Here is a 13,315-nt window from a genome sequence, read left to right as displayed (position 1 = left end):
TTTCATTCTTTAGAATATCTGAATCCTACTTGCCTTATGCCTCTTTCACCTTTTTGACTTTGTTTCTTCCTTATCTTATATCTTCCTTTTATTCCTAAAAATGTGCTTTTAATGGGTTGGATAGAAGTTTGTTTTATATCCAACAAATCCCAAAGCAATAACATCAAGTCTTAAACATTTAGGGCAAATGTGCAAGAATTGTGTTACTTACAGGTTTTGTGTGTAAAGTACTATTTACTATGAGACATTAAATTCATAAAAAAAAAAAAAAAAAAAAAAAAATTCAAATTATATTTTTTATGTAACTTGATGTACAGGTTTCCACGTCAACAGTGTGTTTGATGCTTAGCTAATAGGTAATGCAAATAGATATGTCAATAGTGTGTTTCGTGCATAGCTAACGGGGTTAAAAAGTAGCTATATTCTAAGAGAATTGTTTAAGTAAACTTTGCAGTTACTACATTTCCACCCAAAAGTATATATACCCCATAGACTGTGGTAGTATCCTAAACCACACAATAAGAAAGAAGACATTCCTTGGTAGGAAGAAATGCTGAAAAAAAAATTTACTTCAAACGATTTCATGTGATTGGAGTTTGCTCCAATTCTTGTTCGAAGAGAGTCCTTGAGATCCACAAACTTTTTGCTTCCTGAGTAAGTTTGGATGTTGAGTACAAAAATTCTTGCCCATCAATGCATCACTAGACTCTTAAATATTTCTTTGGTGTCCTGAATCGAATCTTTCGCAGCAATCGGATCAGCCTTTCCTTAAAAAATTCGGGGGTTGCAAATGGTTATTTTGTTATGTAGTGCATCCCTCATTCACTACATGTCCATTTGAATCCTCGAGTTACGTGCAATTTCTTCCATAACTCATTGTATTAGTTCTAGTATTACTTCGGAGCCCTTGGAACTCGGTCCAGCCAAAGTCTCTACATTTAATGTATCATTGAAATTGTAGGGATTATGATGAGAACTCATCCTAAAAATCAAGGTAACCATTCAAAACTAAACCACCTCTTCTTTTCTATAAGTACATTCAAAACAAAAATAATTTGGTAGACAAATTAACTAGGTAATCATCAATAATCAGTCAGCCTCTTACTCTATTCAATCCTAGAATTTGCAGAACCTTTAAAGCCTTGGCTCTGATATCAATTGTCACGCCTCAATTTTTTCTTAAGGTGAGTCTATTGATATAATAATTTAATTGTAATTTAGATCATAAAAATGGGAAAATAAACTAAAAACCTCCATATATAATAAATAGAGTTTAAAACATCAAACCAACTCAAATTGTTCTTTGATAAAATTTCAAGGAAAATAAAACTTAGACTATTCTATAGATAGCGCTTATTTATAGCTCTCATTCTAGCCCTCTCATGTGTCCTCTAAGCTTCCTTATTTGCATGCTCCTCTTTAATATCTGTAAAATAAAAAGTTTTACAAGTGTAAGGTAAGTCCACAATTCGGTAATTAGGACCGATTACGTTGGGTGTAACATATGAACCTCAGTTATTAAATCATGCCTTAAAGCTTGATAGAGAGAGAGAGAGAGAGAGAGAGAGAACTAATATCGTAGTATTGAACATAAATTGAAAATCTTGTGCCATGCAAAGAAGCACTTTCCAAAAATTCCTCCACAAAGGGAACTACACCTTTCAAGGGTAGCTATCATCCCTATAAACTCCTCTCCATTTGGGATCTACACCTTCTCAATGTTCTTTGGTGTAGTTATCATTCCTATTTATTTTTCTGTTTAGAGTCTACACATTTCCAAGGTAATTAAGTGTAATTATACTCCCCATACATTTCTTATTGTGCAGGTCTATTCCTTCTCAAAGTCCTTTGGTTTAGTTATCCTCCCCAAGATAACATATTATTGGTGCCATACTAATATAAAAATCATATATCGTATTATGTGATTAATTCCATAATAAAATGTAAACCATATTTTTTATGTAAATATAACTATATCATAAATCAAATGAAGTTTTCAAAGAAAATATTTTGTATGAATATATGATGACAACATAAGTAAAAGTCCACGCTACGAAACTATTATTTTCTTATAGGCTCAAGTCACACGTTTCATTAGATGTTAATTTGCCATGAGATGTTCAACCATTTATTATGCAATGCAAATAACTTTTATGAGCAATAACATTTCATAACATGTTTAATAAAATAAAAGCCCCCAGAAGTTTTTAATAAAAATACCATATTAATTAAACAACTTACCTGAAAATACATATTACCACTTGATAATAGCAATTGCAACACCCTGATCCCGGAGGTCTAGGGAGTTAGCTCTTGTTACCTGATAATCAACTTCAACGATGCTAATATATTCTCCAAATCAAAATATATATTTCTAAAGACTCCAATTCAAACATAAATCCCTCTAATTTGATTAACTACACATACTCATCTATCAGATCCATATATCCTAAGGTAACAAAATAAAATAGATCAACTACTCCACATATCTCAAATAACATAATAAAATGAACCAGACTTTACAGAAGTCTCCATAAACTATCTAAACATACTGAAATCCAACTACTGAATTAAATAAATCCCCTAATAGCAATAGTATCCTAAGATACTCAACTCATATCCTCAGCTAATCTTGCTCATGCACTCTAATTACTGATCTTCAGCTGATCCATCAAAGTCATTTGAAATATTGTGAAGATAAATGGGTGAGTTATCAACAACTCAGTAAACAGAGAACATATACTAGCATGTAAACATAAGCATTTACAAAATTCAAAATGCAAAACAAAATATTTACTTTCAGAATGCAAAATCAAAACATGTTATCAAAATATCAGAGCGAAACTTCCAGAAATATTCTTATTCAAAAGTCCTTTAGCATATCATAATTTGAGACATCATCTTCATATCATATTAGAGCAATCACATTAGAAACAGAGGCCATGTTTAACCCCCGTGATAGGGTTGTATACCACCATTATACCTGTGGCAGGGCCATATACCACTACTATAACCTTGGCAAGTCCGTATACCACTATTATACTCGTGGCAGGGCCTTACGGAATAGATCAGAAACATAATCAAAACCAAAACAGAATCAGAAAGTCATACCAAAGTTTTCAAATGCCACGTCATATCAAAACAGAGTACTGAATAGATTCAGATCATTTCTCATATTCAAAAATAGATTCAAAGTATCTTCACTTAATCAACGCAAAAACCTTTTAGATCTCAGATTCGCTCTTTTGCACAGTTCAGAAACAGGATGCTAAAATAATCTCATGTCTACACCAGTTATGACAAAAAATACTTTCTTCTTATACAAAGTTTCATGAGTAATGCAGAACACATGACTGAGGTTATTTTCACATTGCTTTTTAAAACATATCATGCACATTTTTCATAAAATCAACCTCAGTCATTTCTTTTATGCAAAATTTAGTATAAGAACCACGCTTACCTGACTCATGTAGCGTGTTATCTTAGTCTTGAATCTACCCTCTAATAATCTCACCACCTAAATGAGGAAAACATTCACCGAGTTTTTAATAACTGAAACACATCACAACCAACCTTATCAACTATCTCATACAAGAACAAGTCAACCCAAAACAATCATGTAACTCGTGACTCACGCAGCCACACACACGTCAAGAGAACAATCATACTTCTTAATTAACCAACTTACTCCCGACATGTCCCACAATCAAATACTCAAGAACAAGCATATTAACCAAATCAAACAACGTCCCAAACAACCATTTATCAACTCCAAAAGCAACTTATAAACCCATCCTAACCAACGTCAAACTCAAACCATCAATATATATAAACCCCAACACAACCAACATACAGCTCAAAACAACCAACCAGTAACTCCAGACAGTCACCAAACTCCATACCGCAACACAACCCCGAACGATCACATAATGACCCAAACAACCAACAATTCCACCCAATCAGCTACATACCAACCTGAACCTTCACATATCAATCCAACAACCAACACATTAACCCCGCCAACAACACAAACAGCCTCAATTTCAAACCAACACGAACACCAATAACACTACCCCAAATTAACACCATAATTTCACATAATTCGAAACTTTATCATACAATCTACAGTCACAGCAGTACATTGCAAAGTGGAGAGAAGATTACTATACCTAATTTCGTACAGTGACCCGTGGAATTAGAGAGCGACACACGTTGCCTAGAGATGAGATTACTTCTCTGTGATCCACCAACAATGTCAAAAGTTGAGTTTATTCAGTGGAAAACACGTTGCAGCAGGGCTAAAGTTTGAATACTCAAAAGAGAGGAAAATACCTTGGCAGCAAGAGGGGTGGACCTTTGTCTGTCGTAGAACCAAAAATAAAGAGGGTGACTTCGGTGTTGGCAGTGCACGAAGATGTTTGATCATGGTATAGAGCTCTTGAACAATGATAGGAACGGGCTGTTGAAATCCCTGCCCATTGTTGACTGCAGAGACAAGCAAGCAGTCATTGTTGACTGCTTGCTCAACCTTCAATGCTCAGCGCACAACATCCAGCGCTCAACTATCCATTGAATGTTAATAAATGCATTCATACGTGAAGCGATGCATCTATAAATTGAAACTTCATGCGAGAGCTTCATACACCCAAGAAGAGAAAAGAGAGAGAGCCTGGAGAGCTCTGAGAGAAAAGAAGAGAGTTGAGTTGAGTGGAGTGTGATTCTCCTCCTCTGTAATATTTTCTTGTGTACCACTATTTAATAGTGAAGCTCTTTTCTGTGGATGTAGGCAGTTGCCGAACCACGTTAAATTCTTGGTGTCACTAAGTGCGTAGAGTGTACTCTTTTATTACCGCTTTTATCCCTTCCGCTGTGTTGATTTTCCCGACAAGTGGTATCAGAGCTATTGTTGGGAAGAGTTTTTTTTTACAGAAAACTCGTTTTTAGTGTGTAGCTCAGTTTTTAAATTTGAGCATACCACTGTGTTCGTCTCATCGAGACAAGAAAAGCGGTGAAAACCAGAGGCCGGACGGACGCCGCACGCTCCCCCACGTGCCGTCTGAAGATCGGAGAGTGAGTCCACTCTCGATACGCACTGCACGCGCCCAGGAGAGGCACGAGCGCGTGAGACCCACTCTTGGCACGCTCCGCACGCGCTCCAGAGAGGCCCTTGCGAGTGAAGTTTACACGCCTGACGTTTCTATTGACCCAGAAAGCGCGTGAGTTACACGCGCCTACGCGTTCCACGCGCTCCAGTGAGGTTCTGGGGCGTGAACAACACGCGCCTACGCGCTGTTAGTCGCGCCACGTGCTACACGCGCGACAGTGTTCCTGTTTTGGTTCTTTTGCTCATTCCTTGTGCTATCTGAGTCCGATTTTGAAGAAACAAGACTCGTTTCCAACAAAATCAAGCGTTCCGGACACAACGGTGCTGTCCGTTTTGCAATATTCCACTTCAAAAATCCTGTACTTGCATTTTGTATTTAGAATCAGTCTAAATCCATGGAGGATTCAGCATCAGGCGCCTTGATAAAGCTGACTGCCTCAAACTACAGTCTTTGGAGGTCTCGGATGGAGGATCTATTGAACTGTAAAGATCTGTCTGACCCTTTGGAAGATGAAGGAAAGAAGCCAGATGAAGTTACAGATCAAGTGTGGAGAAAGATGCACAAGAAGACTATCGGTCAGATCAGACAATGGATTGACCATAGTGTTTTTCACCACGTGGCCCAGGAGACAGATGCATATAGCCTTTGGAAAAAGTTGGAGGATATGTATCAAGCTAAGACTGCTCGAAACAAGGCCCTCTTGATGAGACGGCTTGTTAACTTGAAGTTGAAGAGCGACACCTCTGTTGCCGAGCACACTAGTGAGTTTCGAAACCTAGTTAACCAGCTCGGATCCGTCAACCTGAATCTTGGCAATGAAGAACAAGCCCTGCTACTTCTCAGTTCATTACCAGATAGTTGGGAGACGCTGGTGGTCTCCCTCAGTAACTCTACTCCAGATGGCAAACTTACCATGACGATGGTTAAGGATGCCCTGTTTAATGAGGAGGCCAGACGAAAAGAGACAAGCATGAATCAAACTCATGTCCTTGTCACCGAGAGTAGAGAAAGGCCTCGAGGTGATGATAGAGGGAGAAGTGGAGGCAGAAACAGAGGGAAGTCTCAACCACGTGGAAGGTCCAGCAATAGCAGGAACCATTTGCGGTACGTTATACAAGACCCATGTGAAGATTGATACTGATAGCCTCAATGCAGCGGAAGACGAGGCATCACCGAATCTGTGGCACAAGAGACTCGGACACATGGGTGAGAAAGGGTTGGATACGCTTGTGAAGAAGGCACTCATCAAGGTTGCCAAAGGAATAGTGTTAAACCCTTGTGAGCACTGTTTGTTTGGCAAACAACACAGAGTCTCGTTCAATTCCTCTACGAAGAGAAGATCAAAGTTGTTGAGTCTGGTACACTCTGATGTATGTGGTCCCATGGAAGATGAGTCATTGGGAGGTAACAAATATTTCGTGACATTCATTGATGATGCTTCACGAAAGGTCTGGGTATATGTTTTGAAGTCAAAGGATCAGGTCTTCGAGCACTTCAAGAATTTCCACACCCTAGTGGAAAGAGAGACGGGAAAGAAGTTGAAGTGCCTGCGAACGGACAATGGAGGAGAATATGTTTCCAAAAGGTTCGCTGCATACTGCGCTGATCGCAGTATTCGACATGAGAAGACGGTCCCATATACCCCTCAGCACAATGGTGTAGCCGAAAGAATGAATCGGACCATCATTGAAAGAACAAGATGCATGCTCAGTATGACTAAGTTGCCAAAGCCATTCTGGGGTGAAGCTGTTCGTGCTGCCTGTTACCTGATCAATAGATCACCTTCCGCACCACTGGAATTTGAAGTTCCTGAGAATGTTTGGTCTGGAAAAGATGTCTCTTACTCTCACCTGAGAGTGTTTGGGTGCAAAGCCTTTGCACACGTATCCAAGGAGCTGAGACAGAAGCTCGATGTCAAGTCAACTCCATGTATCTTTGTTGGATATGGAGATGAAGAATTCGGATACAAATTATGGGATCCAGTGACAAAGAGAATTGTCAGAAGTAGGGACGTTGTGTTCCATGAAAACCAGCATATAGGAACTGAAGCTTCCTCGATGTCAGTAGAGCTTAGTTCCTATACACATCCTGCACCATTACAGTTCGCCACAGATAATGAGGATATGCAGGATCGAGATCCAGAAGCAGAAGAAGAAGCTCAGGGTGTTGAGCAGGGGGAGCAAGAACCCCCTCCACCAGCAGCTGGTGTACCACCACAAGGGTTAGATGGTGATGAACCTCCTTTGGTTGATGAAACTCAACCAAGAAGATTGGCAAGAGGCCGCCTACTGATTCCGTCGATGAGATATTCGGAATCAGACTATATTTTGGTTACTGATGAGGGGGAGCCGGAGAGCTTCCAGGAAGTTCAAACTCATGCTGATAGAAGCCTATGGGTGCAGGCAATGCAAGAAGAGATGAGTTCTTTGCAGAAAAATCAGACCTATGAGTTGGTGAAACTTCCTGAAGGAAAGAAAGCCCTAAAGAGCAAATGGGTGTTCAAGCTGAAGAAAAATGGCCAAGGAAAGCTGATAAAGCACAAGGCCAGATTGGTTGTCAAAGGATTCCAACAGAAGAAGGGAATCGACTTTGAAGAGATATTTTTCCTGGTAGTGAAAATGATGTCAATCCGAGTCATACTCTGATTGGTAGCCAGCTTGAATTTGGAACTCGAACAGATGGATGTAAAGACAGCCTTTCTCCATGGAGATTTGGAGGAGGAAATCTATATGGAGCAACCAGAAGGGTTTGAAGCTCCAGGGAAAGATCACTTAGTCTGCAAGCTAAAGAAGAGTCTCTATGGCCTCAAGCAAGCGCCGAGGCAATGGTACAAGAAGTTTGACTCATTCATGATGAGTTATGGTTACAAGAGACTTGTTACAGATTAGTGTGTCTATGTTCGAAGGTTCCAGGATGCCAAGTTTGTCATACTCCTTCTTTATGTTGATGATATGTTAATCGTTGGTGAGGATAGGTCCAAGATTAACAAACTAAAGAAGGAACTATCCAAGTCCTTTGACATGAAGGACTTAGGCCCAGCACAACAACTTTTGGGGATGAAGATTGTTCGTGATAGGAATGTCAAAAGGGTGTGGCTATCACAACAAAAATATGTTGAACGGGTCATCAGACGTTTCAACATGGGAGATGCTAAGCCAGTCAATACTCTACTTGCTAACCACTTCAAGTTGAGCAAGAGCTCGTGTCCTTCTTCAAAGAAAGAGATTGAAGAAATGGAAGTAATTCCCTACTCTTCAGCAGTAGGAAGCCTGATGTATGCAATGGTTTGTACCAGACCAGATATTGCTCATGCTGTAGGCATGGTGAGCAGATTCCTTTCAAATCCAGGAAAGGATCATTGGGAAGCAGTCAAGTGGATTCTCAGGTACCTAAAAGGTACATCTAAGATGTGCTTGTGTTTTGGGGGAGCTAAACCAGTTTTGGAAGGCTATACAGATTCAGATATGGTAGGAGATCTGGATAGCAGGAAATCTACTTCAGGATTTCTCTTCACTTTTGTAGGAGGAGCTGTCTCTTGACAGTCCAAATTGCAGAAGTGTGTTGCTTTATCTACAACTGAGGCAGAGTACATTGCCGCAGCAGAAGCTGGGAAAGAAATGTTGTGGATGAAGCGTTTTCTCCAAGAACTAGGGGTTAGTCAAGAAGACTACACGGTACATTGTGATAGTCAAAGTGCTCTAGATTTGAGCAAGAATTCAATGTACCACTCCCGCACCAAGCATATTGATATCCGCTATCATTGGATACGCGAAGCGATGGAACAACAGCTATTGAAGCTTGTGAAGATCCATACGAAAGAGAATCCAGCGGACATGCTGACGAAGGTGGTTACAAGTGAGAAACTTGAGCTATGCAAAAACATAGCTGGGATGGAGAGCATCTAAGTAAATGGGCATGGAGGGGGAGAATTGTTGAAATCCCTGCCCATTGTTGACTGCAGAGACAAGCAAGCAGTCATTGTTGACTGCTTGCTCAACCTTCAATGCTCAGCGCGCAACATCCAGCGCTCAACTGTCCATTGAATGTTAATAAATGCATTCATACGTGAAGCGATGCATCTATAAATTGAAGCTTCATGCGAGAGCTTCATACACCCAAGAAGAGAAAAGAGAGAGAGCCTGGAGAGCTCTGAGAGAAAAGAAGAGAGTTGAGTTGAGTGGAGTGTGATCCTCCTCCTCTGTAATATTTTCTTGTGTACCACTATTTAATAGTGAAGCTCTTTTCTGTGGATGTAGGCAGTTGCCGAACCACGTTAAATTCTTGGTGTCACTAAGTGCGTAGAGTGTACTCTTTTATTACCGCTTTTATCCCTTCCGCTGTGTTGATTTCCCCGACACGGGCTGCCATGGACAACATGTTGAGGGAAAGAAAATAAAACACAGAGAGAGAGAGAGAGAGAGAGAGAGAGAGAGAGAGAGAGACTTACTAGTGAGAGAAAATTAACCAATGAGGACCCTTGCTAGTGGAGCCGCACGGCGTGGTGAAAGGAGGAGGTGATCTGTGCTTGAAAGAGGAAATCCTGTGAGAAGGGTGTGAGGCACGAGATTTTAGGGAAACAGAAGGAGCAGGAGGGTTAGGAAAAAACTTACCGGCGTTGATGAGAGGCCACCTGCGATGGCACCTTGATGGTGGGGATGCGCAATGAGGAGAAGGGTGGGGATGCTCTGTGAGTGAGAGATTCATGAGGATGGGGTACGAAGTTGCAAAGAGAAAGGGAATACGGAGTAGAGAGATATCTGAGTGATGGGAGAAAAGAAAAGGAAAGGAAAACAAAACCGCAGAGACATGGGGAAGATGGAATCGGGGTGGAGAGATTTTCAGGATGAAGATAGCTGAAGGGGGAAAGAAATGCCGGGAAGAAACTGATGGTAGGAAAAAGAAAACTCACCGAACGACGTCGTCTGGAGCTTCAAAGGCTGGCTTCTTCGTGGGCCTGGGCCTGGGCCATGGGCCCTGCTATTACAGCAACAACATCACTCATAGCCAATCTACTTTATTTTTTTTTAATTATTATTATTATTATTACCTAAAAGTATACTACATTGGCCTTTTAAGAGTTGGAATTTGAGCTTGGGTATTACATTTTATTTTTTTAATAAAATCATGTCCTTTAAATTTGGATAAATTAAGATCTAGCTCAATTACTCTCGATGCAAGTCACTTTCTTTATTGTTGCTTCCCGTAATCTTGCCTTAGTCTCAAACCCATATAATATTTATGTTTCTTATAACCTCCGCTCCAAATTTACTTATTATGAAAACCCAAGTAGACATTCATAAATACACTTTTGAAAACTTGTCTTTAATCCAAATATTCTAACACCAAATTATTGTGACAGCTGATCAAAATCTGAAGTAATCAATAATAACTATAATTTATGATATCTACATGAGAATTTCAATTACTTTTCACTACTATTAAATATTCTATCATTAATTTTTCATTATTTTTTACAGAATACTTAAGAATATCTCACTACTTAAACGCAATCTGAAAAAATCCTCAAACCAAATTTCAGCTTAAAAAAAATCGCCACTAACAAAAGACATAAAACTTACCTTGTTTATCCTTCTCGTTACATTCTCTTTTATCCTCTCAAGAAATGCACGAATCGTTGGGAGTTTCTTCAATATGCCGTTAGTGGGTTTGGGCTTTGGTTTAGTCAAACTTAAACTTGTACCTATTAACTGAAGGAACATGCAAGTTCTTTTATCATCTCATATCCCAAAGCACAAGCACAATCCAACCTATACTTTATGCAAGCTTCAAAGTCCCATTCCCCATTTTCTTTCACAAATTGCAAAGGGTGCCATCTAATTTATTAAGAATTTAACTCAACTCAACTCAACGTTTAAATATAATTTTAATTTCATATTTGACTGCGTGATACAAATGGAGCTACGGCTGAACCAAACGAGTTCTTTTATTTTTATCCAAATATTACCGTTTCGGTAGTACTTACCCAATTGAAATCACCCTTTTAATGGATTACTTTGTTCTTATAAAACTAAATTTTATATAAAAATAAAAAATAAATTAGCTAGAAACAACTAGGTTCCTTTTTAACTAAATGCATGTAAAACAAAAAAGAAAAAAATCTAATATTTTTTTTACTTAAGACTGAAGAATTTTTTTTTTATAAACTCAGATACCGGGTTTTAAACCCGAAACCCAATTTTCATATCAGGCGCAGATCGAGTAAGTCCGGGTTATGAAATCCCGAGTTTGATCAGGGCAAAAAATCGAATCGGATCGAAAAAAATCCGATATGGATGAACAATATTAATGTGAGTGCTCTGATATAATTTTTTTTACAAGAAAAGTATAAGATGGGGTATTTTTATAAAATGATGTCACTTTTATAAGATGTTTTACAAAAATATCTCTCATTTAAAATATAATTGTGTAAAGTGTTATGAAAAATATTGTGTATAAATCATTTTCCATAATCGAATGTGCTAAAAATGAGTTAGATTTTTTAATCCTAAAAATCTGAGAGGGGTCCAACTAGTTGGGGAAGCATACATAACAAAAATTTTATAGACAACCGCCCCTGCATCCGCCCCCCCCCCCCCCCCCCCCCGGGCGGATCTCAACCTAGTTGACCCTGTAGTTCATCATCTTCACTTTTAGTAGAGCTATATTCACTGCCACTGGTTGAAAAATTATAGTCTTATGAGGATGAACAAGAAATGGGTTTGTTTCTGTGTTCGTTGTTATTGTAAATGCTAACACTTCTAGATCTGGGGTCTTCGAGGATTGGGACGAGGTTGGTGTTGGTGTTTTTTTATTATTTTTGTTTGTGATTTTTAGTGTTTCTTTAATCACTGTCGAATTTCAAAATGGTTGCGCATAGATGTATGTGAGGGAGAGCTTATGTACATGTGCTTGTATTTCACTAAATTTTTAATATTTTTGTGAAGTGTTGTTAGTAGGGGTGTAACTAGTCCAGTCCGGTCTAGTTTTGGACAAAATCTAGGACCGAACCGGTATGTACCGGTTTTTCATTTTTCAAAATCGATTACGCCCTGGTTACCTTCCTAAACCGGTACATCCGGTTTTATCGGTTTCCAATATGGTTTTTTGGTTTTTTTAAAATGTAAAAAACATATAATCAAGTGTTACTTCTTATGATAAAATGTTATTAATAATTTAATATATATATATATATATTATGTTTAAAGCATATGATCAATTAAATTTTCATCTTTAAGATTAAACTTTTATTTTATAAATTATAATAACATTATCTTATATATAATTATACTAATAACATATGATCAAACAAATTATAAATGTTCATATTTAAGATTAAAATTTTATATTATAATTTACAAATTATAATATGAAATTATTTCATATATGATATATAATTATATATTATATATAAATATTTTGTATAATATATGAAATTAATTTATATATATTTTTTCCAACCGGTTCGGTTCGGTCCCGGAAACTACAGAATTGAAACCGGACCGATTCCGGTCGGTTTTCATAATATAGGAACTGGTTCTGGACCGAATCGGTTCAAAATCGGACCAACCAGTCCAGTTCGGACCAGTTTTCTGGTTTAAATTTACACCCCTAGTTGTTAGGGTTTTGATTTGGATTTGCGTCTTGCTCTCACAAAGATTTCAATTTTGGGTTAATGGGGCCAAAGATTTGCATGAATGCTTCATGCGGAGCAACCTCCACACATGAATGGAAGACATGCCGGCCTCTGCAATCCAGTGAATTCGTCAATCTCTATCACAACTGCGGGTAGTTTTCATTTTCTCCATCTGCTTCTGCTCTTGTAATTCAATGTAATTTCTTATGGGGATGATTTGATTTTTCAAAGGCAAGTTTTGTGTTTATCCAGGTGTTGAATTGGTGTTATTAGGTTTTTTTTCATAGACAATCTTGATGCGTTGCTTTTGAAGTTTTTCTATTTGTGATAGAAAAATTAAAATGCTCAAGTCTTCAAACGCATGACAACGATTAGATCTCCCTCTCTGGTTTCTAGTTTCGCTCTCTTGCAAGCTTCCTCAAGCTACAGAGATTTTGATTTCCCTCATTTTCTCGAACTTTTGTTTTGTTTCATTTTTTGTTTCTTTTAATATAATATTAGCTGCTGACATAGTAGTATGGTGCCCCGGGGTGGACGCAATTAACTAGTTGTCCACAGACTTATTGTGCATATAATA

At 38.4% G+C, this 13,315-nt stretch overlaps 1 long non-coding RNA gene across 4 annotated transcripts; it reads right to left on the bottom strand.

The window, feature by feature from the left end:
- Window positions 1-1,239: 1,239 nt before the first annotated feature.
- On the bottom strand, window positions 1,240-9,986 carry LOC121252442. Of its 4 annotated transcripts, none has more exons than XR_005938223.1 (4): window positions 9,716-9,986; window positions 9,462-9,624; window positions 3,461-4,459; window positions 1,240-1,426 (listed from the first exon to the last, which is right to left on the bottom strand). It is a non-coding gene; the product is annotated as an uncharacterized LOC121252442 (long non-coding RNA). The 4 variants fall into 4 exon arrangements; XR_005938222.1 differs by having other exon boundaries at window positions 1,240-2,320; window positions 4,333-4,459; XR_005938221.1 differs by having other exon boundaries at window positions 4,333-4,459.
- Window positions 9,987-13,315: the final 3,329 nt, after the last annotated feature.

Source organism: Juglans microcarpa x Juglans regia, chromosome 2S (assembly GCF_004785595.1).
Source record: "Juglans microcarpa x Juglans regia isolate MS1-56 chromosome 2S, Jm3101_v1.0, whole genome shotgun sequence".
NCBI classification, from domain to species: domain Eukaryota; kingdom Viridiplantae; phylum Streptophyta; class Magnoliopsida; order Fagales; family Juglandaceae; genus Juglans; species Juglans microcarpa x Juglans regia.
Note: the sequence above shows the minus strand (reverse complement) of the source record. Positions and strands in the feature narration are given on the sequence as shown.